Source organism: Acomys minous (genome assembly GCF_964271855.1).
Source record: "Acomys minous genome assembly, chromosome: 4".
Classification (NCBI taxonomy): domain Eukaryota; kingdom Metazoa; phylum Chordata; class Mammalia; order Rodentia; family Muridae; genus Acomys; species Acomys minous.
In genome coordinates, this window is record NC_140486.1 from 19,606,705 (window position 1) to 19,634,496 (window position 27,792).

Genomic DNA, 27,792 nt, shown 5'->3' on the forward strand with positions numbered 1-27,792 from the left:
CCCCATCTGCTCATCTATATAAAGCTCCACTCTCCTCATTTTTGTCTTCTCTGAGACATTCTTTGTTAGTGAACACTCTCCCTGTTGCAACAGGCAAATAAAAATATCTCTTTAATTTCCCAGGTCATTATGTCTTTGACACTGGCTTGTTCTCATTAAACAGTGACCCCACTGACTTGAGGTGAAGACTTAGGAATGCATAACCAAGATGCAGGAGCAGGGAGTGGTGGGCACAGAAAGATCCAGACAATATCTTCCATGGAGAGGACTGTTCTGAAGTTAAAAAAAACAAAAAACAAAAAACAAAAAACTTCTTACTTCAGACTGGTGATAGCTACGCTCTAGTGCCCACAGATGGGAGAAAACAAACTTCCTAGGACTGAACAATGCTCAGCAATGAACTCCTAAAATCAAGAAGATCTACACCTAGAAACTTCAGCATATATCCAGGTTGAAATGATCTGTGAAGAGCCACACTTGGTACATTCACAGACTTTCTAAGGTGGCACAGTGAGAACATGAACAAGACCTGTGCAAACTCAAGTCGACCAAATGCCAGTATGGAGGGGGGGCGGATTGGGCACTAAGTCCCACCCCTAGCTAAGGAGCTATTGGCAATTATAGCTGCTAAGGGAGGGAGAGTCAGTCTTAATTAAGAATCTTGCCACTGGTACATCAGCCACACTCCCATAGAAAGGCCACACATAAATATATGGGCATCAAACACTAGATTCAATAAGGTGTTTGTGGTTTTGTTTTTGTTTTCAGGAGACATGGAGTTGACTGGGTAGGCAAGAGAGATGGATCTGGAAGGAGCTGGGGGAGGGGAGTGAATATGTACAAAACATGTCGTATAAGATCCTCAGAGACCAACGTTCTTTAGAAAAATACCAAAAAATTAAAATGAAATAGAGGAGCCTTGTGACTCTCAGAGGTTTGTGGACCACAGACATCAAGTGAACAACTTCATTTCAGGTAAAAATAAAGATGAGGAGAAAAGAGGTCGACTTGGAACCTGAGCAGAGTCTTGGTGCATGGAACTGTCCCACCAGGAATGTCACGAAGCTGAATCACTTAAACCCCTCTGCCACCCTGGAACTGAGAAGGGAAAGTCAAACTCCACAGGGGGTCTCTTTGCTGGAATTCACAGAAGGGCATAACCCTAAACTCTGATCATATCTCCATCCTTGCCTTCTACACAGGGACACACACGTGCACACACACACATGCACACACACATGCACATGCACACGCAGCTACAAGCTCTCACACAAATTTTTGTTTCTTTGTTTTGTTTTTAGAGACAAGGCTTTTCTGTGTAACAGCCCTGGCTGTCCTGGAGCTCACAGAGGTCCACCCGCCCCTACCTCCTAAGTGCTGGGACTTAAGGCATGGGCCGTCATAGGCTCACGCCCATTCACTCATCCATATGCTCTTTCAGACAGACTCCATCACACAGCTATACATCCTTACACACTTAGATGCATATTCACTAAAACACTTGCATACACCCGCACACATTCACAGCAGACTCTCACTCCTTCACCCACACGTATACTCCCTCAGATACACACACCCTCCTACACCTCATACTTGTTCACACTCTTCCTCATTGATCTGCGCATTGCTTCACACATTTTTACTACCTCCTCACACTCACTCCTACACTAGGGCTCGTTCACCCACACATTCATCTAGTTCCACTCAATGAGCCGTAGGTCACGATGATCCTAATACCTTTAGGAGAAAGGAAAGGAAAATTTTCTTGGAGAAGGTTGCAGATCCTTTCCTGGGTACCCAGTGGAGGCAAAGAAGAAACAACCAGAAGATCCAGGACAAGGTGGACCAGTGCTAACTCTAACACATGGGCCACACAGTGTCTGAGTTCGAGACCTGCTATCAGCACTACAAATTCTAAATTCATAAGAGTGCAGATGCCACTGATTTTAAGGTAAGATATTTTATAGTTTCAAGAGAATGAATGCTTGTATCATATATTGAGCCCCATGGCAAGTACATACTGTATATCCTCCACACATAAAAACCATCCAGGCACCCACGCATGCATCAGGGGCTTCTATAGTTATTTAAATAGCATCAATTTAATATGTAAAGTATTAAAAAACAGCTTAGTGTCACTTGAAATATGTGACCACCCTGAATCTAATGCCGGTGACACAAGCATTCAAAGAGCAATCACTGTCCTATCCTTAAGAAGGATTTTATTTCAGTTCCAGAATTCAAAAGGAAGTTAAGATGTTATCTACTATTTAAAACTAGACAAAACATGCCCGCATTTTTATTAATCCTTAAAACTATAATAGGGAGGGAACATACTTAGAATTTGGTTTTTAAGCAGTCCTGAAAATTTTATATCTCAATGTCTGAATTTAATTTCCTTCCCCGAGATCAAAGTGTACGTTATTGTGATGGGTGTGGAAAGAACTGAGTGTGGTTAAATGAAAAGGTCCTGTGTGTGTATTAGTGATTTATGTTAGATGCGGAAATGAATTGTGATTTTATGGAGGGGAATTATTTTCCCTTCTGTTTAATATTTAGGCCATGTCTCCTCTGGCAGCAAAGCCTAGTATCTCTGTCCCCCTACTTCACACTTTCCATAAGCCTTCTGGTTTCACAGCAGACACACTGTAAATCTTCTCCTTCTAAGTGTCCCACATATGTTTCATTAAAAGTGTTTGTTTCTTTGATCAGCTTGACGTTTGTAATGTGAAAAAAATAATAACTTTGTCACTTGGCACTTGGAAATGTATGGGCCACTGAGTGAAGAGCTTCGCACTGGGTGTGCATGAACAAGCTCCGTTGGAAGGAGCCACAAAGGCTCTCCCAGGCAACGGCACAAGCTGGCTCTTCAAGGCCACAGTTAGCACAGGACAGGTAGGATAGAAACATTCCTGTATTATCCATGTGCCAAGGCTACAGGTAGCTTACAGAAATTCACAATTTCCCAGATCGGGAATCTGGAAGACCTAGCAGTTGGGGTGTTGGCAGAGTTGCTTTCTTCTAGACCCTTCTCCTTGAAGAATCCATGGCCATTGTCACTCTGTGTTCTCATATAGTATTCCCTCTTGATGTGTCTGGTAGCCGCAATAACACTGGGCAAAGCCTCAACTACTTAATGCTTTCATTTTAAGTCCTTTAGCTCCTCGGAGGAGATTCTAGCTCCAAGCATTTACGTACTGGCAGGAGACTAGGATTTTAAAACAAGCATTTTGAAAAGCCACAGTTGAGCCAAGCATACCTATTTCTAAGACTACACGAGGCAAACTGCATGAGGAAGTAAAGAATAGACAGAGAGGGTCACCACAAATTCCTCAGTGAGATAAAGCGGCCATTTCAAGAGCACCGGACTCCGTTTACTTAGGGACATGACTCACACAGAGGGCCAGGCACCAACTCTTCAGGCAAATTAAGCCATCACAGCAAGGGCACGTCAGACTCTGAGTCATGGGCAAAGGTCTATTTTAGGTCACTGGCCCTCTAAAGGCAGCCCATTTCCCAGCAGGGGGAATGATGCCCTGCACAATAAGGATGCTAATTTACCTCTTCTTCCTCATCCTCCACCTCCTCATCCTCCTCCATGCTATCCTTTCTGTTGGTAAACTTGGAACATTTCCTCAGAGGCTACCACTTGCTCATAGCCCTGATCTCCAGGGGTCCAAATCACTACACTCCCATGACAGCCCCTACACATATTTTTTTTTTACTGAAACAAAGGAGAATGTCATTCAAACACACTCTCCCCCAGTGTGCTTTCTTTAAGGAGTAAGGGCACTGCTCCCCAACATTAGGATTCCTTGGTTCTCATCTGGGTCCTATAATGGTCCTACCAATTGACATAGGGAGTGTTTTGAAATATAATGGAGCAAAGAGAGGACCTTTGGCAAGCCCATGCCAAGGTGCACCCATGAGAAATTATACCATGCAACAGATCTGGTGTAAAGGGGGTTAATTGGGGGGAAGAAAGGACTGTGGCAGGGATAGAGGCAGACAAGTGGACATGTAGGCAAGTATACAGACAGGGAGCAAAGCCATGAGGGCAGAGAGAGGGAGCCAGTCAATGATACTCCCCAGGCTACATTAGATTTTGTAACATAGAGTCTTGATTCTCTATTACCATTATATTTCTTCCCAGTCTGCTATGGCATTGTGAAGTCTGGCATGCATGTCCGAGGCTATTTCACATATAGAATGGATTTGTTTGGATCAAACCATTAGATTTCTAAGTCTAATTTACTTCTAAATTTCATCTCTTTTTTTCTTCAGGTGTCAGAGGACACACTTAGGAAGTGAGAAAAACACTGGCAAAGTGCTGTTTGTGTGTCTTTCTGCTTTACAGTGACCAGTTTTGCTCATCCGATCCTAGCACACACATCACACCTTTTATTCTGTAAACCCAGCTATCATGACCTTTATTATTATTAATTCAGTCTTTTTCTTCATTCACTTACATAATTGCAAACAAAACGAAAACACCTGTGGTTACAAGATGCCTTGTGCAGTCTATATACATGGGCAGTGTGCAGCTACTTTGATTGACAGTCCTACAGAGCCCCACGTAGTAGGAGCAGGATGGCTTCCCAAGGGGAGGGATGCTGTTCAGACTGAAATGACATCAGCCCAGCCAGTAGGGGATGGATTCTCTGGAAGGAAAAATAAAGCTAAATAGTATGTGATTACTTTCTGTGAGATCTCTGTAAATAGGAAAAGAAATTTGATTTATGTGGCAGGGAGTTCTAGTCTAGGCACCTGCTTTAACTAGTTAGGAAGGCTTCACTCTTTTCCTATGCAGTCTTGTTTGTTTGTCTGAAATGTGAGGACATCACACTCTATTATCTCTACATGACTTCTGGGACTCAAATGGTCCTCATATAACTAAAAGTTAGAAAATTTGACTTTAATGTCATCTAGCAGCATGAATGCCAGGGGGTCCTCTAACCTCTTTGCACCTCATTTGTAAATCAGAAATAATACTGTCTTATATTGATAAATAAAATTGTATCTGCAAAATACAGTGAAAACAGCATTAACAGCTAGCATTTACTGAGTATTTCATATGTATCACAAATTCTGCTAAGTTATTTATTTTAGGTGTGTTTCTCTCTATTCTGGGTGGCCAACACTACCTAATGAAGACTCACTCTTTACTTCTTTCTCTTTTTAATCCCCTTTCCTCTGTGTTTTCTCTGGTATTCGAATAAACACAATCAAAGACTATTTTACACATCAGGAGTCAGAGAAAGACACAAGGAAGCATTTACAAGACAAGGCTATTTATGCCTAGTAACAAAACATCACTTTTTAAAAGGGGGGGGAAGACAGAAATAATAAGCAATTAGCATGAGATAATAATTAATGCAAGTGAGTCACAGACAATTTCAAGAAAAATATAAAATGAAAATGAAACACTATAGTTAACTTACCCATGAACAACTAGATTTGAAACTGGAGACAACTGGTGAGTAGTGTGCAGGACCTACTTGATACATTTCCCTTGAATTTGGAGGTAGAGTTTGTAAAGATGAGAACTATACTATACTACACTATACTATACTATACTATACTACACTACACTACACTACACTATACTACACACTATACAATACTATACTATACTATACTATACTATACTATACTATACTACACTACACTATACTATACTATACTATACTACACTACACTACACTACACTATACTATACTACACTGTACTATACTATACTATACTACACTATACATATCAGGTTTAACACTTGTGTATGGTCTTTTATAGTTGTTACGAACTGTACAGAAAACTCCCACCACAGGATCATGTGTTGAACACTCAGTTCAAATGTGTTGACATGATTTGGGGGAGGGCCTAGAAGCTTCATGAGGTGGGGTTGCACCTAAAATAAACAGAAAACTAGAAGCAGGCATTTGAAAAGTATACCTGTGCCACCAACCAGCAGGCTAAGGATTCTTTTTTGCTTGACCTGTATAAAAATTGTGAGGAATGCAAACTTGTACAACCACCGTGGAAATCAATCTGGAGGTTTCTTGAAAATTGGGAATAGTGCTACCTCAAGACCCAGCTATACCACTCCTGGGCATTTACCCAAAAGATACTCCACTATATCACAAGGACACTTGCTCAACTATGTTCAGAGCAGCTTTATTCATAATAGCCAGAAGCTGGAAACAACCTAGATGTCCCTCAACCAAAGAATGGATAAAGAAACTGTGGTACATTTACACAATGGAATACCATTCAACTTTTAAAAACAAGGACATCATGCAATTTGCTTGCAAATGGATGAAACTAGAAATGATCATCCTGAGTGAGGTAACCCAGACCCAAAAAGACACACATAGAATGTGCTCACTTAAAAGTGGATATTAGCCATAAAATACAGAATAACCATGGTACAATCCACACACTCAACGAAGCCAAGAAGGGCCCAAGGGAAGCAGCTTGACCCTCACAAAGAACAGAAAATAAAATATACACCTGAAGTAGATGGAGGGATGGAACTGGATGGGAAAGGGGTGGGGAGGGTAACATGGGTGGGGATCGAGTGTGCATAGACCAGGGCAAGGAGTGGGGGAAGGACAGGGAGAGAGAACAGAAATTAGTTGGAAGGGCATCTCTGGGACAGAGAAGGCTCCTTGGAGTCCATGGGGGTGAGACTCCTAGAAGTAGGGCTTAAGAAGCCTGAAGTCATCACCTCCTGTCACCAAATGGGACTTCCAGTGAAGGGAGGGGGACACCAACCCACCCATAAAACCTTTGACCCAAAATTTGCCTTCAAGAAATGTAGGGGCAAAGTTAGAGCATAGATTGGGGAAATGCCAAACCAATGACTGTCCCAACTTGAGATCCACCCCATGGGAGAAAGCCAACCCCTGTTACTATTAATGATTCTTTGCTATGCTTGAAGACAGAAGCCTGGTCTTCTGAAACACTTCATCCAGCAGCTGGTGGAAACAGATGCAGAGACCCACAGCCAAACAATAGGTCGAGTTTGGGGAGGCTCTGTGGAAGAGTGGGAGAAAGGATAGAGGGAGGTGGAAGGGTCAAAGACACCACAAGAAGACCTCCGGAGTGAACTAACCTGAGCCCATGGGGCCTCACAGGAACTGAATCACCAAGCAAAGACCATGCACAGACTGGACCTAGGCTCCTACACATAGTAGCAGATGTGCAGCATGGTTAACATGTGGATCCCCTAACAGTGAGAGTAGAGATGTCTCCAATTCTGTTGCCTGCCACTTGATCCCTTTCCCCTAGCTGGGCTCTCTTACTAGGCCCCACTGGGAGAGGATGCACTTAGTCCTGTTACAGCTTGAGGTGCCAGGGTGGGTCGATATCCCTTAGGGGCCTCCTCTTCTCTGAGAAGAAGGAGAAGGGAGAGTGGGGGAGGGGTTTATGAGGGTGGCACTGGGAGGAGAGGAGGGAGGAGGCTGGGATCAGGCAATAAAGAGCTCAAATAAATAAATTTTTATCGAGAAAATTGGTACTTCTCTGGCATCTGTATTTATCCTTCTTTTGTGAGTTCTATACTCTCATTTGTCATCTCCTTTCTTTCTTCAGCTTCCTTCCTTTTTCAGGCCTTGGCTATTTCTGAATGCTTCAGTGGCTCCTTCTGCTGTCAGGCAGGTACTGGTGACCTTTTCTACCACTCAGTAGTCACTGCTTGGATCCAGCTGGCTGCTCAGGAACTAGGTGCCAGGTCTCTGGGGTCAGCCAGGCAGCATGGGTAGCTGATGCCATTCCACTGCCAGCTGGACTCAGGGTTGCAGGTGTGAGTAGGCAGTGTCAGGTGCCTGTTTCATCTAGACCTCTCCTACCTGGTCCTATGTAGTGCAGGGCTATTTGAGCTTATGAGGATAAATATAGTTTTAAGAAAATTCAGAAACAAAACAATTATTAGAAAAATCACAAAGCAAATTCGAGGGACATTTACACTACTGCTGACCAGTGGACCAAATCGAAACCTCAAAACTAGTTAGGTTTTCAATGTTGATGCCTCTTCCTTAAGTTCTTATGTGGAAGCCAAACCCTTAATGCGATGGATGGCATTTAGGGCCAGGGCCTTTGGGAGATGATTGGATCATGAGAACATTGTTCTTATGAATGAGATTATTCTAAAGACGAAAGGAGAACCAAAAAAAAATGTGGTACATGTATGTTATAAAATACTATTCAGCAGAAAAATATCATATTAAGTGAGGTAACCCAAGCCAGAAAGGAAAACATCTCATGCTCTCTTTCATCAGGGAGTCATAGCTCTAAATCTTCAGATGGGAGACAGAAACAGCAGGCATCAGCTGAGAGGGGCAGGGCCTGACCCAACACTCAATCTTCTGGTATGTTGATCTCAGATTTTCTAGACTCTAGGACTGTGGGCAGTAAACTCAGGCTGTTTACAAATTACCCAGACTAAGGTATTCTGTCATAGCAGCCTATCTGGACTGCTATAAACTTGTAGTAGGAAAGGCTGGCTCGAGGTCTAACCTAGGCACCCAGAGGGATTAAAACATTAAAAGGAAGACTCAAGGCAGAGATCCCGATTTCCAGCTCTTAATGCACCCTAGATTTTGTTATATTAGAAACGTATCTCTGAAAACAACAACCTTTTCCGCTTTCTCACTGTGTCTTCTAGAATCTCACACTCTGTAATGAATTTTCCCTTGCCAACCAGCTGCTGCTTGCCACGTCACCTCTTCAGGCCATCTCTCCTGAGTCTACGTGTTCCCCACACAGCTCTTCACTCACCAGTGTTGCACCACATTGCTCCCATGTCCCGTGTGTGTGAGGAGGATCTCCATTTTAATGTCAATTTATTTGGAGAAAATTACCTTTTTGAGACTTTATAACTAACCATTTAAGTGAGAATATTGTATATGCATTAATATAAACTCATGACTACACTCCCTCTCCCCACCCCCCCTCTCTCTCTCTCACACAACACACACAAATACCATGTATACATGAGCAAAGAAAAATAAGTATAATTACAAAAATATACATGCTAAATACATAGGAGGAAATAAATATAAATTATATATTGTTTATGATTTTATGAAATAAATTGAAAACAAAATAATTCAAGTTTAGCAGTAGTTTTCTCTGGTAATAAACAGCTTCCTTTTCTTTTCTTCTTTCTGTATTTCTATATTTTGTGAGTAGTACTTCAGTGTTTCATTACCTCTTTATTTATTTATTTTTGGTTCTTTGAGACAGGCTCTTCACTGTGTAGCCCTGGCTGGCCTGGAACTCACAGAGATCCCTGTCTCTCGAGTACCAGGATTAAAGATCCAGGCCATTTGAGAGGATATCACTGTGCAACCAGGATGGTCTCAATCTTGTGAGCCCTTGCTTTGGTATCCCCAATGCTGGGTTTGAAGTCGTGTACCTCCTACTTTTAATGAGGAATAATTAATATAATGTACATATCTCATTTACATATTCCAATGGATATCTAAACATGCTCAGGCAACCACTCCCTAGATAGCTAGATTAGTCAAAAATCTCTATTTCTAATATTTCAAATATGCTGCACAAGTTCCCCCCAGTCACCCATGCCTCCACGCTATCCACACCTTGGGCTGCTTTCTAAGGAATGTCAAATATTCATATTATGACAGAAAAACAAACTTCATATTTTAAATTTTTCAAAGTAAGATATTTAAACTACAGAGTACACACTTCTTACCTTATATGCATACTTCTTTCTTAAAACATTCGCTAATAATTACAATTATGTGCAACTGCAAAATAGATCTTTCTGAAAATGGCCATGTGAGATGAAAATGGTACCCAAGTGGGAGGCGACCCTCTGAGCTCTGCTGGCTTGGGGCAGGAGAGCAAGCTCCATCCTGTTTGGTGCACAGAAAGCAAATATTTAGATGAACTTGAAGGATTTTTTAGTTCCTCCAGAGAGATCCTGCGTGAACAGACTCCCCTTGAAGACTTCTGATAATTATCGACTCTCAATGAGTGGAATTCACTTAGTTTAATAGTGTCTTTCTAAATATATCTACATGAGTTCTTACCTTCCCAATGAGGCCCAAAGCTGAAGCGGTAAAATAAAATAAAATAGACAAAAACAAAACCAAAAATACTCTTAAATTGCCCAAGAGAGCCAAAACCATGTGCCCTTGATTAGTCAGCATTACCGTATTCTCTGCAGAACCGAATCTCTGTCGTTTCCTTCCTGGTCCAAACAGCATCACTGAGAGACAGAGAAGTCTTCTGTTATCAAGTTCAATATCACAAAGCATTTGATGCATTCTCTCTAGTATCCATAGAGACAGCCAGCGCTGTCAAACTGCTTTGTGTCTTACACCTTCTCAAACCTGAAAACCAAGACCAAAGCTTCCTGTCGGGTGTCTCTTCCTGAGTTCAAACAATTTCTTCTTCTAACTTTTCCATATGGAAGTGATTTTTACCAACTTCAAACAGTTTAGGCTCTCCGTCATCGCCTGTACACTGTCCATATGTGATAAGGTGTAGACAGGAATTATGGTGTAGCCCAATGCAATGGCACACACCTGGGAAACTAAAGGAGAAAGACCATGTGTGAGGCCAGCCTGGGCTACACAGCAAGTTTATGGCCAGCCTAAAGTATGTAGTGAAACAAACCCCTTTCCAAACAAACAAACAAAATCACAAAAGCATTATAACCAAAAAGCAAGGGCTGGGCTACAACTCTATGGTGGAATACTGGCTCCCAAAAGTTGTTGTATGGGTCTGTTACATAAAAGAAGATGGCTTCCTTGAACACGTGTAGCCTCCTTGCCCCATGCATCATCACAAGTCCCTTTCCAACGTGTGACCCCACCCCCCCCTGCCAGATCTCTTTTTTGTACTAAGTAACGTTTGCTTTCCTTGATAGTGTTATTTCCGGAATCTCCACATCTTCCTCCAAAACCCTGCTAGGTTCCCCCGAGGAGCTTCCCCTCCCGTTCCTTTTCATAAATAAGTTTTGGCTGCTTTCTCTAGTTTTCTGTTTTCCAAATCTGTCTCCCTGGCCCAGGTGGACACCTCCACCTCCTCCCACACACCCTGCGCACTGCTAAGTCTTTGGGCTGTGCCCTTCCTAGAGGCCATGTTTCTATCTAAAGCAAATCTCTCCTTGACTCATAGGTGGCTCTGCAAACCAGTTGCCTCTTCCAGCCACATCTGCTGTGTTGTTTTCTGAGCACACACGCAGGAATAGAGAGTTTATCCATTTCCTCTTTGATGGTCAGCCTTCTTGTCCCCACGAAACAGTCTCTCCACACAGCGAAACCCAGGCAGTAGTCTATTCAAGTATTTCACAATCTTCTAACAGAAAGAGAAAAACCTGGGTTATTTATGTCTGTCTGTTTAACTTTGTGTGTGTGTATGAGTTTGTGTCTCTGTGTGTATTCACTTGCAGTGTGTAAGGCTTTCCACTGAGGCCAGAAGAGAGAATCAGATCCCTTGGAGCTGGAGTTACAGGTGAGTGGGAATAGAACTCTGGTCCTCTGAAAGAGCAGCAAGTAGTCTTAATACATGTACCATCTGTCTAGCCCCATAACTTGGATTTTGAGATAGATATACCTAGATTCAAGTCTCTCATGTAGCTCAGTGGTAGAGCACTTGCATGTAAAAAAAAAAAAAAGTTGTAGATCAATCTTTCATTGTGGTCATGTGATTTTTCTAATTCTAGAATCTCAGGGGAGCCTCACAGTTTCCATGACAACCTGCACTACACAATGAGAGTGTGCTTTGATTAAAAACAAGAGGTACTGGGGCAAAAGGTCAGAAAGCAAAGTTTGTATCCCCAGGACCCACATAGAGTCAGGCTGGGTATGGCAGCTCACCTGTAATCCTGGCGTTTGGAAAGGGAGACAGGGAATTCCTGGAGCTAGAATGAATATGGTTGTTGGACTAGAGGAAGTAGGCTCAGAGAGAGGCCCTGCCTCTCTATAGAAGGCAGAAGAAAATGATAGAGGACAACCTCCCACAAGCATGTGCACACACATGCACATGCACCTAAACACACACACATACACACACCTACATATATACACATATATGTTATACCTACACACATATGCTAAAAGGGGAAAGCAAGAAAAACTACTTCACAGTTGGTGGGGAAATGAGAAAATGCACTGCTATGGAAAGTGCCCAGCACAGCATCTGGGGTGGAGAAGGAACATCGGAAAACTCTGTGAGCATTCCCTCACCTGTTTTTTTTTTTTTTAAGAAATCATTGGTATGCACAGGATAGGTACAGACACACAGAAAGATGGTGAGAGAAAAGCAGGCACACACACACATGCACACGCACTCACACATACACACAATTAACCTGACTGTAGAATAATATCAATTAAGTCTTCTCTTTTCTTAAGAGACAAGCATTGTTTCTGAACCCCTTAAGCAGCCACCACAGGAACTCCCCAGTAACTTGCATTGATGCTCTGGCAGAGCCTGGCCGCCTCCCGCCTCCTTCTCTCCTCCCGTGGATAAGATGCCACCACGTGTTTTGGTCACTTCTTGACTTGACAAATGTAACTGTTGTCCAGATGGCCTGTCTTCTCTCTGTGATTCTCAAGGCTGGTAAATATTAGAATCTGCTGCCAAGAGCCTTTCCCTCAGGTCATTCTGAACCGAGTTCAAGTCCCTGCTGCCGCTCTGTGTTCACATCTCACAGAGTCCACATCACTACAATCAGAAGTAAAAGTAAAATGGGCCCCCAAAACACAACGGGAGCCTCCTTTGTTCTAAGTATATGTACGTTTGTCAGATATTTCCTCTCTTTAGATTTCCTTCCTCCTCATTCTTTCTTCCTTCACCACCTGGAGTTTTCCATTCCTGCCACATTTTTCTTTTTCTCATGAAGAATATCCTAAAAGGTTATTGATACCTAAGCTGCAATGCATCTATTCACTTCAGACTGGGAAGTGAATAAAATGGTTGTTCTCCCAGATGGACTACTAGCTAAGGAAAAGAGACAGGGAAGAATGTTCAAAGAAACGTAGACATGCACACTGACATAGATGCACCTTTTAAAATATCTTTAAATATATATGTCTATACATTTTAAAATATTTTTAAATATATGTTATCTTAAATGCCCTTGAGGACAGGGTCTTTTCTAACTATGTGCCTTAGCTATTTTTCCCAATGCTCATCAAGGATTATCTGAACAAAGAGACAAAAAAAAAGTCAGCTCTTTCTCACAAAAACATATCAATATCAAAGAAACACTGTGTTTAGAAAACAGAAGAATCTCTTTTTCATGGTGTCTCCTAGTTGGTCCTTTGTCAAGATGAAGCTGAAGCCAGGAACTCACTGAAGTGGGCGATGAACACAAGCATCCTATGAGAAGCCGCAGCCACAGAAGCAGCTGCTGATGCTCTGCGTGTAGACTGGAAGGAAGGGTTATGTGGTCCAAATCAGGGGTGGCAATGACAAGGTTTTCTCTTGAAGCAAGGTGCCCTGAGCCACGACAAAGACTGTGCTTGCTCTTGAGTAGGGTGTGTTCTCAGTGTAGACCAAGGGGAAACAGAGAGAGGAAGTACAATTCTGTCCAGAGATACATTATGGATATCATGTGCATGTTCTTTCTAAAAAGATTGTGTCCAGCAATACCATGTCAGAAAACCATCAAAGAAGGTAAGAATCCCAGGACTGGAACACCCAAGTTTCAGCATCTTCTTACTCCACCTGTCCAGCAACACAAATCCAAGTATTGCAATGAAAAAAAAATGCGTGGTGGGGGGCGGGGGGGAGATAAAGAGCTGGGTACGGTGGTGCATGCCTGTAATTCCAGAACTTGAGGAGGCAGAGGCAGGTGGATCATTGTGAGATCGAGACCAACCTGGTCTACAAAGTGAGTCCAGGACAGACAAGTCTACACAGAGAAACCCTGTCTCCAAAAAACAAACAAACAAACAAAAGATAAGAAGGAGACAGCAGAATATACTAAACTTTTGACCAAGAGAGTGAAGGAAGACAAAGAAAAACACCCAATTGCCAGGAGACACAGACTGTCCTTGCTGAGAGCTTCTGCTTCTAAGTCTGAGTCTGGTCAAAAAATATGTCGTTAAGAGTAACAAATAAATGGTCAGACGAGACCTTCAGTGCCAATTCCAGAAGCTCAAATCTGAATAGCATTGTTAAAAAAAAAAAAAAAAAAGATCCGTCATAGTTCCTGTGCTGAGAGGTCATTTGCTCCCTATGTCTCAAAGTCTCCACTGTATTGGGCACCAGGCAGGGAAAACAGAGATTCACTGGAAAAAATACACTGAGAAAATAAAAAAGAGTCAAAGACAGTGCCTGTCATGTACAAATGAGTGACAGGTGCTGGGGACTGAAGATGAAGCTTTGTGGTAGAGGCTTGCTGAGCACACGCAAGCCCTGAGATCAGTCACTCACAGGAAGGAGTAGGGAGGAGAACGATGGAGGGAGAGAAGGAGGAAGGGAGGTCAGGAAAAGGAAAAGGAGGAGGAGGAGGAAAGGAACAGGAGGAGGAGGAGGAAGAGGAGGAGGAGGAGAGGAGAAGATACTTGGGGGACACCTTTGTGGCCCTGCAAGGGACTCTTCAGACCACATAGTAGTTAGGATGGACTAATCTACACTGTAGTAACAAGCAAGCCTTGAAAGCTCAGCTCTTCAAAGTTTATTTTGTGGTCCTAAGGATCTTGCTGAAACAAGCCTGAGCTAATCTCCACATTTCCTGTCTGGTGAACCTTGGGACAATTGGATGCAGGCAAAATAGTAAACTAGAGAAAATGAATGGTCTTTGATTTTCTATTCTTCAGTCAAGCTTCTGCTTCCTCTATCGGTAACTAGCTTTTTAATTCCTGTAATTTAATCTGCAGATGGACTAAAATCCAGGGCCTCACTTACGCCGAGCATTCACTCTACCACTGAACCAGATCCCCTGATAATGACCTTTCACTACAACTCTTGTGTGCACCCAAGGAACTCCATGCTCCCGTAGGCCTGTGTTATGAAGCCTCCTCCCCACATAGTTTGACCTTTCCACATCCTTCCACGCTCCTGTGAGCCACCATCACTGAATCAAACCTTACCTGGAGTTCACTCTCCTCTCACTTAGTTTTAGGGTGTACTACAACACATACATACAGTAACGTGGATGTTCCCGAGGGTAAGCATCCCATTGAAAAAGCATATGACAAGGAAAGATGGGGAGCGAGCAAAAGGACACATGGGACACAAAAGAGGAAAGACCAGGAACAGGGAGAAGGAGAGGAAGCGGGGAGTGGAAACAACTAGGGAGGAGAGTCTACTAAAACACACATGAAAGACGCCATAATGGTACTCAATAACTTGTATGGTCCTTTAAATATTAAAAATCAATAAAGGCATCCCAGAAGCCCACAGGAATTGAGTAAGCTCAAGGAAACATCCTCAAAGCACGTTTGTTCCTGGACAAAGTAGCTCACACAGGTCATCTGAGCACTCATGGAGTGGATACAGAAGAATTAGGAGTTTAAGGCCAGCCTTGGCTACATAGTGATTTGGAGGCCAGAGACCATGGTAAATGAGAGCCTGATTTAGAAAGCAAACAAAGTATATTTATTTATACATATGTGCAAATCTGTTTACTCTAGATAGAGAGGCTGCCAGTAGATCAAAGAAGATTCTATCCAAGTCTGGGTTTCTTGAGGCTACAAGAACAAGAAGTTACTGGAGAGCTTTATACCACAGAGAAATCCCCAATGAGGTGTTTGCCTAGTTTTTTCATCTTTAAATTTACTTCTTTTCTTTCTTTTATGACAGGATTTCACTCTGTAGCCTAGGCCAGCCTTGAATCTGCAGCTACTCCCCTGCCTCAGCTTCCCAAGTGCCATCACACTCAGCCTAGGCCAGATCTTAGGAGTGCCTCATGCACTGTGGCTGCTGTTTTCAAGACGCACATGCTCTAGGACCAACCTAGAGCAAAGACATGTACTGTGCTACTCAGGTCAGCACTTGAGTGGCTGAAGTCTGTTGTATTTCTTAGTTTTATTCCAAAGCCATAATGGTACCAGAAGTAAAATCAGGACCCTTGGATCCTACTGGATGCTCCCTTGTGAAAGGAGCATGTGCTTGCACTTGAGGCTACCTCCTGCTGGGAGCCAGCCTAGGCCTGCGGCTCTCAAGTGTGTGGCATCATCAGAGCCAGCATCATTGGCATCATCCGGGAACAGAGTTAGACGTGAGAGCCCGTGGATTTCCTTCTAGATCTACTAAATCAGAAAGCAGACTCCAGTACCATGTCTTTAAAGCCTCCAAGTGATTCTGGTGTGTGCTTATCATGACTAAAATATATGCCCAATGCTGCAAAGTTTGACTGAGAAAGTTCGATGCATGGTTGAGGAATAGTGTGTAGGTGAGCTTGATGTCCAGTACCTAGCGTAAGTACTGGAGATACACTAACAGGGGTTAGATGGAAAGTTAATGGGGAGACATATCGAAAAGATAAGAGGGGGACTAGATAAACCAAAGGAACTGGGGAAATTGTCCTCTGAGACATGTAGAACAGAGAAACATGGTAGAGATCCAGCTCCCCAGACTGGAAGCATAGTTAAAGAGAACCCGTGGCTCCAGTATAGGCCAGAAGGATGAGCTGGGCAATCCCCTTGACAAATTCCAGCTGCTCCTCCTGAGTGGGGCTGGCTTGCACCTGGAGCCTTGTGGCAGAAGCCTGCTGAGTGAGGAGGATACACCTGAGAAGGGAGGGGATGGAGACTGGGGACCAGAACATCCTGAAAGAGAGACAACCCCAAAGCACTGTTGCCTTAGCAGTTCAGCTTAGCACTGAAAGTCTCATAATAGTGTGTTGTCAGGTCTTCTCAGATTTCACTAAAACACAAATTCATTTATGTTCATTTAAAGCATTTCTACCAGGCAAACCACTAAGGAAGTTAATCACACCCTTAGCATGCCAGGTAACGTATCATGTCTCTACAGCTGTCCCTCCACACACCCAAACTGAGAGTGGATGCAACATTCACAAAGGAGCTGTTCCAGGAAGGATGCTGTTCCAGGAAGGATGCTGTTCCAGGAAGGATGCAGGTTAGGTAAGATGACTTTTTTCTTTCAATCTCCTGGTTTATCTCCCCATTCTGCTGCTTCTGTATTCCAAGTCACCATGGGGACTATCAAGGCAACAGGTCCTGGTTCTCAGGGGATTCCCTCTTGCAGGCATATCCCCTCGCCCTCTCTGTATCTCTTCTCAGCTCCCACATCCATCCAGGCACTAAGCCCTAGACCAACCTTTGTTACGTGACAAGCCAGTTATGAATACAATGCAGGAAGGGCTTGAGTCAGTAGGATGGAACTCTCTTTTGGTGATTTCTTTTTAGAACAGTTCATAGGAATGATAAATTAGCAGTCAGTTACGTGTTATATGTCACCTTCCCAAATTCACTTCACACACATGGCCCAACTAATTCTCACTGTAAAAGGAGGGGTCTGACAAGTTGTGGTTTCTTAGATCAAAAGATTAGAGCCCAACTGGAAGAATCAGGAAAAGACTGGAGACATAGAGAGGACTTTAGATTTCCTTCCAAGCACAGAGGAAAGTATTTTCCTTTCTTTTTTGTGTATGTATGTGGGTATATGATACACATTGTGTGTGCGCATGTGTGAACGTGTGAGCCCAAACATGTGCACATACACATGGAGGCTCAAAGTTGCCATCACTCTCTACTTTATTGAGTCAGGGTCTCTCAGTAAAACCACAGTTTGGCTAGTCTTACTAGTCTAGCTTGCCAGCATACCCCAGGCATTCCCTGTGTCTTCCATCAGAGCGCTGAGGTTACAGGTAGTTGCATACCTGGCCCGTGTTTACATGGGCTCTAAGAATCCAATTTCTGGCCTTCACACTCTTTATCACTGAGTCATCTCCCCAGCCCTGGAAGTCACCCCACCCACCACCCACCCCAATAACTGCACCAACTCCAAATTATCCAATCTTGGAGAAGTTCTGTAAATAACTTCAGGCTCAAATCCCTACCAGAAAGGCTATTTTGGATATTTCCCCTCTGCCACATAAAATGACTCCCTCTGAGCCCCTCCCTCTGAAGGAACAAGAAGCAATAGCAATGTGTTTCATCAAATGAATGGCTCTTCATCTCAAAAGAAAAAAAATGCTAGTCTGCAAGTTTCATTATATGATCAGATAAATAAAGTCACTGTGCTCCCAGAATTGTGGAGTTAATTTTGAGGGGGGAAATCTATTCCAAAAATCATCCCAAACAACATCCAGTGGGAGGGCTCCTGCGTTGGCCCAAGACATCTAGATTGAAGAGGTAACTGATAAGAGGCCTCCTCGTCCCTGCAGTGTCTTGGGTTGTCTGCCTGGAGAAACAGTGAGGGACTGACATCCATCAAACCCAAATTGTTCCACAACATCCATGACAGCGTGATCTTCACACAGCATCTGCTCCTTCCTGTCAGAGTACGAGATGATGAACTACCAAGGACAGTGACATCTAATTGCCGTTTTTTAATATCTCGGGCTGGCTTTGAGGAATCCTTAATTAAACGTGGTAAGATTTAATTGTATTACTCAACCAAGAACCTGTGTGAGTTGCAAAATAAAGACAGATGTGTTGGCCTTCAACTGTCCTCTTTTTGCGATCACTCCCCATAATCTCTGTCTCCTTTATCCACCCCAGCAAGTGGCCCCAGCATTGCTCTATACCAGTGGTTCTCGAACTGTGGGTCATGGCCCCCTCAAGTGTTGAATGACCCTTTCATACAGGGGTCACATATCAAATTTACATTATGATTCGTAATGGTAGCAAACTTACAGTTATGAAGTAGAAACAAAAATAATTTTATGGCTTGGGGTCACCACAACATGAGGGACTGTGTGGAAGGGTTGCAGCATTAGGAAGGTTGAGAAACACTGCTCTACACCTAAGTAGTAATGGTTAAAGCATACTGGACACAAATAATGCTTAAAACAATTATCAGTATCAGTAAACATCAAGGCTGTGGGGCGGTGATGGCTGGGTTTTTTAATTGTGCCACTCCAACCACTTGGTCACGTAACCTTGAGCAATTTACTGTGCATCCGTAGTCCTCTATAAGCTAATAACAATAATAGTACTAATATACATGAGAGTTGTGAAGATTAGAAGTATTGAAAATGTAAGTATACATCCTGAGTTCTATCTGGGTGCTTGCTAAAAAAATTTTTTTAATATGTTATTAATCAAAAATCACTAAGCTAGCACCTATTGTGTGCCTTATAGGGGAACAGATGCTATGGAAGATACACCTGAAAGGAGATGCTAATTCAGTGTCAGCTTGTGAAGACATGATGCTCTAAAATAGATATTTCCTTTAAGGATGACAACTGTCCTTAATTGCCATCTGTAACGGTTAATCTCAATTGTCAACCTGATTGGATTGAGAGATGACTAAGAAGTTAATAAAGCAGACTTCTGAGTGTGTCTATGGGGCATATCCAGAGATGATTTGGTATAAGAGACAGCAAATGAAGAGAGATCTGCTCTGGTTTTGAGTGTCACTGTCCAATAGGCTGGGGAACCAGGTGAAACAACACCACATCGGAAGCTGAGGAAAGTTTTGGTCTTACTCCACTTCCTGGCCACAGTGAGATAAACAACCTCATATCCCTCCCACAGGCTGGGAGCAAAGGAACCAATCTACTGTAGGCTTCTGAAACTGTCAGTGAAAATGGATCTTTTCTCTTTTCAAACTGATCTTTTCCCACATATTTTGTCCCAACGATGAAAAATTAATGGACATTGGACCGGCATCTTGCTCACGGATACTCACACAAATTCTGTGCCCCTGCTTTTGTACTGAGCATTCGTTCACTGCTGTTTTTCTTCCAGGATGACCTTGGACTTTTTTCTTCCAGGGACCACCATTACACAAAGCTACAAAGAAGACCTTTAGACATTCAAGCCAAATGTTTTTCAAGAACAAAGAAGTAAATTACCTGTTTCTTTCAAAACTTCTCCTACCATCTCATCCTCAGGTACCTCTCCTTGCTACCAGATTACCACCGTTCAGTAAAGACTCGTTTGATGGAATACGGAACTTCAGACAGAATCAGCTTCACCATGTCAGGATTCCATATGAAAGCTAGCTTCTCTGCATAGAAATCCACAACAGCCTCTGGTCTGAGGCTTGCTATGTACTCCAGACCTGGATAAACCTTGTAGTGAACTGAGATGGAAGCATAATGCTTGATGTTCACCAATCCCTCAGGGGGGCTCAAGAAGATACAAGGCCAGCTTGGCCATGAATAATTACTTTAAAGAACTTGGGAAGTTCCGAGAAGATAAGAACAATAAGAGTAGTTACAATCAATACAGCATCTGTAGGCAAAACGGAGTTTAAAGTTCATCTTAAGAATTTGGGACAGACTGTGATATGATATCAATCCCGGCACACATACGGAACAGCAAGACTGCTCTACTTTTTGTGAGGGATGAACACTGGGAATCGGTGAACAGAGAAGATGGGTAGAGATGACTGGCATCAGTTTACATGGGGCCTTTGAAAGCTCAGCTGGGAAATTTAGATTTGATTAAGTGTTAAATGAACAAGATATTCTTTTCTACCGGCTCTTTTGGAAGCTGGATAAATATATTCCCCAGCAGGGCTCCTGGGAAGAGTTATTTCTTAGCTAGCTCCCATTGAGTCTTTGCTACTTTCCCCACCCTCATCCTAACATGCCTGCCCCCTTACCTGGGCTGTAATAAAAGTAGCTGGCTTCTCGCCTGCAGCCTCTGCTGGCTCCAATCCATCCCCCAGTGCCTGTCAGATTCGTCTCCTTAAAGCTCTTCTCTCATCAAAAGCTTTCGGCAGCTCTGTACTGCCTAGTTAAATCACATCTTAACTCTTCATTCACAAATTCAAGGCTGGCCAAGCCGCAGGATGTACCAAACAGGGCCTGCCCCCATGTCCACAAACTTGACCATGATTAGTTCTCTCACTGGGGCACATGCTAAGATCTTGGGGACAGGTATAGTGGGGCAAACATAGGGGCTAAAATGGGCTTCATGAAAATACTGAAGGGACTTAATAATAGTATGTGTGTGTCCCGAAAGAGACGCTTGAGGTTATGGGAAGGAATTCTACAACCCAGCAAACTGGACTCATCCTGGGATAGCTATGAGGTCTTTCACAATTTTACCATTCTAGGCTTTAGTTTTCCGTGCCTAAAACTCCAAGCTAAAAGCAGTGCTAGGAGAGTCACAAGAAGTAAGCGTAATGGTTGGCATAAGCATATAACATAGTTCCGGACAAACTGCAATAAAGAAATACATGCTGTCATCGCTCTAGCAGAGAGCTCAGTCAAAAGAGATTAAAACCAGGCAAGTTCATCTCTATTTCCACATATTTCCTTCCCTGATCTCTTCTCCCCTCCCAAAGGGAACCTTCTCAAAGTTATTCCAGAATGTTCTTTTTAAGTCTGTTTCTTTTTGTTTTGTTTAAATTACATTTAGTTGTGTGTGTGTGTGTGTGTGTGTGTGTGTGTGCATGCACATGCATGTGTGTGCACACACACACCTGACATATATCATGTACTTGTTATGGTTTATATTAAGGCAGTTAATAAAGTTTAGGGCCAGAGTTTGGTGAACAAAGATGAACTCAAGGCATGGGATGTAGTTGTGAATATGTTATCAGAAAATTAGATTCATTGAAACAGAAAAAATCCTGTGTGTGTGTGTGTGTGTGTGTGTGTGTGTGTGTGTGTGTGTGTACACATATGTATGTATATGCATATACATATATGTATGTATTTATATGTATATACATATATATGAGTATGTGTGTCTTAAAGTCTTTTTTAAGTTGACTTCTCACCAAATTTCTATTCCTGGTCCTCCTACCCTCACTGTTCTTTCCTGTCATGCCCTATGATGCCCACACAGATGAAACCTTCCTCTTCCCCCGCCCCTGGATATCTCATCACATGGACAATGCCTCTCTGAATTTCCTGGCCTAAAACTACCAGTACAAGGAATCCTTTTCCCAATGTTCTTTCTTGAAATCAAGTGTTGAAAGAACAGAGGTGGTTGATAGTATCAATTGCAATGTCTTCTATGGAAACCTACAGAGCAGAACTGGTTTAGGAACATGCTCTATCTTCAAATGCAGAAAGTGTCCAACTGTATCTGCAGTTCTAAATACAGCCTTTGGTTGGTGGCTTAGGCTGGGTCCCAAGTATCTCCTCTCTCTCTCTCTCTCTCTCTCTCTCTCTCTCTCTCTCTCTCTCTCTCTCTCTCAACTCTTCACAGTCTTAAAGAAAAAAACCACCAGGAGTGACCCACTGGCCACATCCATACAGGGCAATCCCACCAATAAACCCACCTCTAACATCTCATATTATCTAATATTTTATACCTACATTTTAGTTGACTGTGTGTGTGTGTGTTTGTGTGTGTGTGTGTGTGTGTGTTTGTGTGTGTGTGTGTGTGCTTTGCTTCTTTTGGTTTTGCTGGTATGAAATTATTTATCTCCTGTGTTTTCTTGGGTGTAATTAACCTCCTTGGGTTGGAGTTTCCCTTCTAGTAGTGAATGCTGAGCTTAAGACTATAAACTGACTATTTTTATATGAGTATCCCTGTAGAAGCAACACACAGGTCAAGCTATTGAATAATTCCAATCTCATCTCTGAAAGTTTCCACGTGTGTTTCCCTATTCAACATTGCTCTTCTAAAAACTACTTTATTATTTCCGTCAGTTTTGATATATTTTAATTACTCACAATCACCTGACTGAACCACCCAATTATATGTTTCTAGGTTTTGCTTATTGCACAAAATAATTTCAGATTTATTTGTGTTGCTGTGTATATCAGGAGTTCATCATTTCTTTTGCCTCTCTCTCTCTCTCTCTCTCTCTCTCTCTCTGTGTGTGTGTGTGTGTGTGTGTGTGTGTGTGTGTGTGTGCTATTGCACATAAACTGGGGGAAGGGCTCATGCACATATATGTGCACATGTGTGTGGGGACCAGAGGTCCTCCTCCAGGGTTGTTTCTAGGGCAAATATCTACACTGTTTTCTGAGACAAAGTCTCTAGGTGAGACCTGGGCCTCACAGGTTTAGCTGGACTGGATGGCCAATGACCCCCAGAAATCCTCTTGTCTCTGCCTCCCAAGCAGCAGCCTTACAAGTGCAGACTGCTATACCCAGTAGTTTCTACAAGTGAATTCTAAGGCTCAAACTTGGTCCTTATGCTTGCATAACAAGTACTCTATGGATTCTTGTGTCCATCTCCCTAGCCCTAAAGTCTTATTTGTTCAATTGCTATGAAATATCCCACAACACACAGGTCAAGCTATTGAATATGAATATATAAATAATAATATTCATTCATTCTCAATTGGTGACTATTTTTGTAGTTTCTAGCCCTGATCAAAAAAAGCACCAATAACACTCTTGTATGTTTATCAGTGCATGTGCCTGTACATACACACACACACACACACACACACAGAGAGAGAGAGAGAGAGAGAGAGAGAGAGAGAGAGAGAGAGAGAGAGAGAGATTATTTGACGATTCAAAATGTGCAATGTCAGGGAGTTATAGTCACTCTGCGTTCCCATCACATCCCAGTCTTAATCCAACCATCCCATGACAGCAAAAGATAGAATGGTCTCCTACCCCTGAGGACTTCAGAACCCACTCTTCTCTCCCCCTCTCTCTCTCTCCCTCCCTCTCTCCCCCCTCTCTCCTTCTCTCTCCCCCCCTTTTCTCTCTCCCTTTCTCTGTCTTTCTCAAATGTCATCAGTCCTAAAAGAAGGACTTTGATACATGAGAGCTTTTACTTCATCCCTCAGCAGAAGGAAGAGACTTGCTGTTTATGTTGCCCGGGGTAGTTTACTAGCAGGTGTGTGTCTTCGTAGACAAGCGAAGAGAAGAAATACAGGCTGGTGGGGTTAGAACCCAATTTACACACTTCCTGACTTAGGAATGTGTCTGAATTTGGTACATGTCACTCGGGCCACCCACGTACCTTCTTAGTTAACCATTTGGGGCACAAAAAGCAATTGTCCCAGAGTGTGGCATTACAGATGTGGGAGCTGACATCCACCAATGGACAGGTCTCAGGGCGACCCTGGGCAACACAATTCAGGCACATTTTGGCATAAATGGAATTTTTGTTGTCATTAGGAGTTTTCCTCCCCCAGGGCTGTTGAGAAGTTTCAGATGAAATTTTCTGATGTTTTTAATGAAAGATCAGCCATCATCGAAGATATTCCCTCCACAGGAAAGCTGTCGAACATGTTGCATTCACAACATGACACGAGATCTAAAAATCACAGAGAGACTAATTACTAGAGGAAAATTACACCAAAAGGCCTATTTCCTCATGATGAAAATGACAGCCCTGTGCCCCTTACCTGGCCTGATTGGGCAAATAGCCTGGGCAACATTGTTCCAAGGCGTTGCACTACAAGGCACCACGGAGGAAAGTGATGCTTTGGTCCTGCAAGCTGCTCAGTGAGAAGGCAAGGTGAGCTGTCAGTTAAGTGAGGTCTAATTATAAGTCTCATTTCCAGTATTTATGAATATGATAGACAAGACCCAGGGCTCGCTTCCATCTATACGTGAGGCCGCTTGGGTGAGTCCTTCTCTTTTGATGCCAACATCTGAATTATCATCTTGAAGCTTTGACATTTAGTGCTGACAGGCAGGCCTGCCCCCACCAAACTAGAGAGTGGGGACCACTGTTCTTTGCCATTCTGTTTTTCTGCCTCTCAATGAGCTCCCTAGTACCAAAGAGGCTTCTTCCTTTTCCTGGCAAAATCCCATGTCAAGAGATAGAAGGGGTCTTTGCCTTCTCAATATAAATTTCAATCACTTTGAATCACTCCTGTTCTGTCCCAAAAGACCACATGTATTATTCCATTTATATGAAATGTCCAGGGTAGGAAAATCGACAGAGATGGGAGGAAGATTAGTGTTTGCTCAGGGCTAAGAACGCTGAAGGGAAACAGAAGGTGACAGCTAATGGAAACGGGGGTTTCTCCTCAGCTGATGAAAATATTCTAAACTATACTGTGATGAGAGATGAATTACTGAAAATTTTACTAAAATGACCACAAAAATCTTACAATTTAAGAGCAAATTAGATATGGGAATTAAAGAGCAATAAACATGCTTTTGAAAGTTGTGTCTGTCATCTGTGTCCCTGTTCCTAATGTACAACAGTTTAAGTATCCAAGAGGAGACAAGGAAAGGTGGCTGTGGGGACGGTAGAGGAGGGCACGTAACACTCTCTTTTTCCCCTGACTCACACAACACCAGCCTTGATAATTAGATAAAGTGGTAGGTAGGTTTCTCTAGTGTGTATATGCACGCACCTGTCTGGGTGTGCACATTTGCTCACCACCTGCTGAGTTGACAGTGGACATCTTCCTCAGTCACTCTCCTGCTTATCTTTTGAGACAAGGTCTCTCTCTGAACCTGCACCTCATCAGTTCATCTGTCATAGCTGGCACGCCTCTAGGGTCTGCTTGTCTCAACCCTGCTGAGGTTACACACATGCACTGTTGTGGCCCTGCTCTTCCATTGCTCTTAGAAGTCTCCATTCTAATCCTTTTGCTTCAAGAGCAAGCATTGTATCCACTGAGCTATCTCTGCCACCCCCAGTAGGCCATTTTGATGGTAACTTTTTTTTTTTAACTCAGGGCCATCTTTGATGTTCATAAACATTTCATGACTCCATTTGAGCTACTGGAGATAACTGTCATGATTGCCCATGAATCAGTAACCAGGGCATCGTCCCTTGAAACTGATGCCATTTTCTCTTCCTAGGCTTGGAAACTCAAGATCAAGAGGATGTAGTTTCCAATCCAAGTAGGTCAGAGCTGGGAAGGCTTGGGAGATGTTCCCTTTATCTTTCAGATGACAGATAACCCTGACTTGGGATAAGTCAAGGTAATGTTTGCTTGTTTATCTGTCTTTTAACTTTAAGATGATAAAGCAATGTGCATTCAAAGAACACCATTTTCAAATGTTGGATTTGATTCTCTTGTCTAACCAGCCCTTGACACTCTCTTGACGCTGGGCGGGAACAGCTTCCAGTGAGCCCCATGATCATGAAGGGCAACTGACAGTCCTCTGCTGTGCAGTAGGCCACTGAGTGAGGATATAGGGGTATTGAAGGATGGGTTCCTTAGGATGTAGCCCCACTGTGAGGTGAAGAAAATCTATACTGATCTGTCCAATGGGAATACGGGCTTGGCCTTCAAAGAAACCATAAGAGGAAAAATGTCTAAATTAGGGTTACTCTTGCTGTTTGAAAAACTCCATGATCAGGCTGGGCGTGGTAGCACATGCCTTTAGTGCCAGCACTTGGGAGGCAGAAACAGATGGAGTGCTATGAGTTCACGGCCAGCCTACCCTACAAAGCATGTCTAGGATAGCCAAGGCTACACAGAGAAACCCTGTCTCAAAAAAAAAAAGAAAGAAAGGAAGAAAGAAAGAAAAGAAAGAAAGAAAGAAAAGAAAAGAAAAACTCAATGACCAAAGCAAAAAGGGTTTATTTGGCTAACATTTCCACATCACTATTCATCAAAGAAGAAAGTCAAAACAGGAACTTACACAGGACAGGAACCTGGAGGCAGATGCTGATGCAGAGGCCATAGACTGGCTTACTGGCTTGCTCCTCATGTCCTGCTCAACTTGTTTTCTTTTAGAACCCAGGGCCACCAGCCCAGGGATGGCCCCGCCCACAATGGGCTGGGCCCTCCTCCATCAATCAGTGATTAAGAAAATGTGCTACAGATGGATATTATGGAGGTGGTTTCTCAACTCAGGGTCCCTCCTTTCAGATAGCTCTAGCTTATTTCACATTAATATAAAACGAGCCAGTACAAAAAGCTTCTTGAATAAGGGTTAAAAAGAAAAAAGAAAAGGAGAAAGAAAAAAAGATGGATGTTCAGGGTTGTAAGGAGAAGGAAGAGAACTATTGAGTATTTACCTTCTAACGAGAGAGTAAATTTGAGAGGGAAGTGTCTTGTTAAGAGAGAGGGACAGCTCCAACTTGAATGTTACCATTGTCAGGCAATCACCACCACCTCTACTGGGGAAAATCAGGATTTTACATCACAGAAGTAATTTAAAAAATTGCTGCTTGGCTTTATCTGAGCGGGAGGTGCTATTGTACTCTCTCTGTCTCTGTCTCTCTTTTTGTCTCTCTCTGTCTCTCTCTCTCTTGGGGGAGGTGTTGTGGGGTGTGTGTGTGTGTGTGTGTGTGTGTGTGTGTGTGTGTGTGTGTGTCTGTGTGAGTGATGTGTGTGTGTTAGTTTTGTATCTATGTTCACATGTGGAGGCCAAATGAGAAAAACATGTGTCCTCCTCTGTCTCTCTCCCTCTTACTTCCTTGCGAAGATGTCTCTTACTGGGCCTGGAGTTAGACTAGTGTCCAGCCAGCCTCAGTAGTCCTCCCGTTCTCACTAGGGAGACAGAAACATGTGCATCCACACCTCAGTTTTCACCCATGTGCTGGGGATTCAAAATTACTTCTTTGTTTTTATGTAGGAAGCACTGTTCGTACCAACACATCTCCCTGGCTTCACTGTTTGTTCTTATGGACATGAGGATAGTGGTGTGGTTACTCTTTTAAATATTGCCGTCGTCTTTTACAAATGCATACTGAAGTGTTCATAAAAAAGATCATAGCATCTATAGAAATTGCTCGAGATAAATCCAAACGATCTCCACTGTAAGAAGTAGGAGGGATTAATGCCTCTGGGTTGTGAGCTGCACATTGGTGAGTCCCGATGATGGGCACCCGT